General features: G+C 39.9%; 1 long non-coding RNA gene across 2 annotated transcripts in view; it reads left to right on the forward strand.

Annotated features, from left to right (window-relative positions):
* Window positions 1-4,011, forward strand: part of LOC118425157 — a 33,276-nt gene extending 29,265 nt beyond the window's left edge. For both annotated transcript variants that reach the window (XR_004832274.1, XR_004832275.1), the window contains exon 3: window positions 3,899-4,011. This is a non-coding gene — a long non-coding RNA (uncharacterized LOC118425157). The remainder of the gene's footprint in view (window positions 1-3,898) is intronic.
* Window positions 4,012-5,063: the final 1,052 nt, after the last annotated feature.

Below are 5,063 nucleotides of genomic sequence, written 5' to 3' on the forward strand. Positions count from 1 at the left end.
AAATTACACCCCATGTTAGATAAAAGTCTCTTACTGCTGTGCAACCAGCACGCACATTCGTCACGTCAGGGGGGTAGCCACGCGCAGTGACCCCTCTCATGGAGGTTCAGTTGGAAAATAAAATGTTTCTCACAACGTTAGCGGAATTCAAACAAGTATCTAGTTATCTTTGACACTTGCTTGCTCTTTTAGAAAATAATTCAAAATAGCTGTTGCATCTGGTCTAGGAAAATGACTTTACGACTTTGCTCAAAAACATGTTCTCTCTAAGATTTCATCAAACGTTATCAACTTAATGTTAGGTTATTCTAATGTTCATTGGTTTGACGTGACTCTTTGAGCTTCTTTACCATATGAACTACAAACACGTATTCCCTTTTTCATTGGGGAGGATGTGTGAAGAGGATGTTTCTTCTAAAAACTCATGAAATAAGAAAATATGTTTCTTAAGGTACGTGGAGCATGTCTAAGACATGTGCATGTTGGTGAGATGGTCCCAAAGCGTACATTGGTCCTTCAAGCACGTTCCTTGAAAATCATATCGATTAAAGTTCTGCTGTATCCTATTAAAACCATTCGGTCCATCAAATGATGCCCAGAGGAGCCGATCCGTCTTATCCCAAATTAGAGTATGTACAAGACGTTGGGTATGGGCAGGCTTGAAACAAAATGAAAAGATTGATGATTCTACAGCAAATAAGTAGGTCACGTTGATGGAGACAAAAAAGGGTTTTGCCTTTTAAAAATGTTACATAGTACATGGGAAATGGCCTTAAGCTTGCTTGCTCGATAGGAAATATATTAGCACTTGTGTTTGACATTAGTTGTTAGATCCACATTCCCTGATTGCTTTTGGGATGTAACCGTGTTAATGCTGTCAATGAATGATCGATCTGTTGGGTTTGTTTGGTTTGGTCCCAGTTATATAGTTATATAGTGCCATAACTTACCGTAATTGATGGGTACGCTTACAAATAAGTTTACTTACAAATGAAAATATTCATAACATTTGCCTGGCATATCTAAGATTTAAAGGCAAAGACACTACGCCATGTAAGAGTTGTTGCTGTTCACCTTGCTGTGCCATATGTAAGACATGTGCGAGCAACTTTCCTGGCTGATTCAGTAGCAGGGTATATGTTTTAGCCTTTCCTCTTGTGCTCGAGGCATCTCATTGACACATCGAGCATGGTACCCACAATCGGCACATTGAGCATGGTACCCACAATCGGCACATCGAGCATGGTACCCACAATCGGCACATCGAGCATGGTACCCACAATCGGCACATCGAGCATGGTACCCACAATCGGCACATCGAGCATGGTACCCACAATCGGCACATCGAGCATGGTACCCACAATCGGCACATCGAGCATGGTACCCACAATCGGCACATCGAGCATGGTACCCACAATCGGCACATTGAACATGGTACCCACAATCGGCACATTGAACATGGTACCCACAATCGGCACATTGAACATGGTACCCACAATCGGACCATTCTTCCGAAAGACGGATGCAGCCTCAGCAACGTTGCGCTTTCCTGGATTCGAACCGGATTCCCTTACTATCAACACTCAGTTCAGTTTCAGTTTATTTATTAAAACAGGCAAGTACACATCGCCTACTGGATTGGAATCAACAGGAGCTAAACTGTTAGGATGCTACTAGAGCAAATACTTGTAGACTGTAGACTAAAAGTAACAACGCTAGCAGTCCACTAAACAGATGAATGGAGAAGAAAATGCAAGTACTTGCAATCCAAGTCGGGTTTAATAGGAATTGAGATGATTTGAAGTGGGAAAAAAATTTACAAAAATGCATAAAAAAACGTTGAAAAACATCCCCCCCCCCCAAAAAAAAAAACTGAAACAATTTTGCCAAAATTACCTACGATTTCACACATCCTTTGCTGTCCATTCTTAATATTGTGTTCAGTGTCCAGCTATTAAACTCGGTCATTTTGTTTGGACACCCCTTTTCCTTAGTACAAAGAACTTGGGCACATATTTAATTCCTCCAACTTTTACCTCGTATAGTTTGTTAGTCGTCAGTATTTGGAGCCAAGAATAATCAGAGTCCTATCTACCTGGGTAATTGCTTTGGTGACTCACCGAGGATTACGACGGTGGAATGTATTATTGTGAAGATCAGCCGACTCAGGGTAAGTAATGATGAAGGACAGTGATGCGTCCTGTCGGATGAAACCGGACAGACGTGAAGAAACAGGCCCTATACATAAACATAAACCATGTCAATCAAAAGCACGAACAAATTATTTTAGCCATTTCAGACGAGTCCTAATTTGGACATATCCCTTTGATCGTTTGAAACCTCTCTACGCCAATGCTCCCCTGAGGCCGATCGTAGCGACTTCTAGTTTTGTTTAGCCGCGGGCGCGAGGTGGTGATTGTGTCAGTCCGTTTGTTTTAGGTGCATGGTGTAGCCATTTTGTGACATAGTTAGATATCCATGCCTTTTATTCATGAATATCTTCAAGGGTAACTCATAGTTCTGTAAAGACTTTGTCAATTCATTTATCCTGGTTGCAAATATAGTTAGTGTTCATTTGTGATCTGGCAAACCAGACCATGGCTGGTTACTACCTGCCGTGAGTCAGGATCAATCAAACACCCAGATTCAACCTGGCATTGATTTAATTAACCCTAATAACCTCACAGGCTCTTTCAAGTACTTTAATGTAAATACCTGACCCATGATTTCTACGGTATGCATTAATCAATACACCAATCATTAGATTAAACATCCATCTCCATACAAAATCTACTATCCCTACCAAATTGTAGGGAATTGAGCTTACAGGTTTGGCTGCAGACGAAAAATCGTATTGTAAATATCTCCACCTTTTTCAACCTTATTCTATAATAATAAAACATCTGGGTCACAAGCTTCATTTGTATCCAGTTATCTAAAAAAATTGCTGATGCAAGCATTGGATTTTAGTTGAAGTTAACTTAGCTGCAATATTGCCAATTTTCAAAACGACTTAACAATATTGTTTAACGCCTTGCCTATTCTGCGAGAATCGGTAGGCATATAGATGTTGCCATGCATAAATTCACAGCATGTCAAATTACACAGGGGCAACTTTAGTTTACATGGCACGTGTGGAATGTGCGGAACAAAATTAGTTTTCTCTGTAAATCGTGTATAGATTTATATCTTCATTAGCAGTAAGGAAGGGATTTGCCATGAAATTTGGCTGAGAGAGATTTTCGGTCTCGCTACACTGAATCCACCTTTCGCCATCAGATATCTCCGTCATCCCACAATCAATACCAGCGTTACTTACCGAGCACGGTACCGTACATGGCGGGACTACAGACTTTCATATCATACATTCATGCTTAATGTAATATTGATAGAAATATTTCAGACGATGGATGAAAACCTCGGGAAGTAGCATTAGTACTGAAATACCTCGTTCTCCCAACTAAGCCACGTTGACTTGAAGGAATGTTTCCGTAGTTTACATTTGCACCTTGTAAGACTTGATTCCTTTCCGCCATTACTACTGGGAGAGGTCTATCAGCGATCAGTTTGATAGGACGGACAAATTAAAGTGTTTTAGTATCTGTTTTGAGAATGGTGACATAAGAACCAAGAAGATTCGGAACATTCCAATTTCTTCCTTTTGATCAATTAACATCATTATTGAAAACAATTATTTGCTACTTTTGTACATTTCAATCAAGAAATCAATTTTTTTCAAAGAACAAAGTCAGTTGCATATCTGCGTCAGATTATTAGGCTAGAATTTGCCCTGGTCGTCAGTTTGACGTACATTTACATTCGATTCTGGGTGGTTCACACGTTGTATTACTGCTGAAGACAAGTTTTATTTACAGACATGTCTCTTTCCTCTATCTAGCATCTGTTGTTGAACCGACGATAGGCAGGGTCCGGAGAAACTCACCCAAAACGACTCCTGTTCCAACTGTGGTCACCAAGAAACACTCCCCGCAGACAGCGCGACCCGTCGTACAGCAGGTAAGGCTGAATGGCTACACGTTCTTAAAATAGATTAATGTAATAATAGTAAGAAATTGTACACGTTATTTTAGTGCATGATATGATAAATCTAATGTAATAATTGCGATAAAGATATGTATCTAACTGTCAGTAAATAGATTACTTTCTCTTTCTTGACTGAACATACCTACAGAACAAGGAGAATAAATGACTTTTAGATAAATCTTACTTTTCATTTCCGTTTTTCTTTTAAAAGAGACGGCCAGAATGAAAGTCGATATCTTCTTTTCTCTTTTGAGGTAAAATTTAAACGTCAATTAGATATTGTTCTAATGGTGTCGAACAATGAGTGTCCATAGCTAAGGTCAAGTATATTCGATTACATGGATGATATCTTCTGGGAACCCCCAAAAGAATACAAAGGAGCGACTTAAATAGCTCGTTAAAAAGCTGTTTTCATTATGAAATCTAGGTGGTCAGGAATGTCAAAAAAGACTACAGACACAGAGTTCCGTTTCAGAGGTGCGTTTATCGTTTGCAATTCACGGCATTGATTCATTCATTTTGCAGCTCCGGTGTACGATCGAAAATGTTCTTTGGAAACGGACGAAAATTGATGCTCGCGGATGTCATCCATATAATCGATTGAACACGGTCTAATTACGACACGTACACGCGCAACTGCCTCCGCTTGTGTACGGCAGCTCTGTTATGCGTGATGACTTGTATTGACATCTTCAAGAAATTGTAAAATATGTTTTTGTTGTGACATGAGTGGGTATCTAAGCGTCGTGTGAAATATGAGCAACAGGCTGACTTTATAACGTAAACAACAACGATGTCATTTTTCAGAAACGTCTCAATACGCTGTCATACAATCACGACCCAGATGACTTAATCAATGCTCGAAGTAGGGGCGACAAAAAGGCGTTTGCTTGTCTTTGCTTCACTGAAGTTTCTCCGTGTTGGCAGGAGTTTCAATGATGAGCCAAAATGCGATTCATATCAGACTCAATCTTTTCTTATAGAGTGCGTGAGATCGCGTGGCACAGCAGAAGCGTGTT

The sequence above is a fragment of the Branchiostoma floridae genome, chromosome 10, assembly GCF_000003815.2.
Source record: "Branchiostoma floridae strain S238N-H82 chromosome 10, Bfl_VNyyK, whole genome shotgun sequence".
NCBI classification, from domain to species: domain Eukaryota; kingdom Metazoa; phylum Chordata; class Leptocardii; order Amphioxiformes; family Branchiostomatidae; genus Branchiostoma; species Branchiostoma floridae.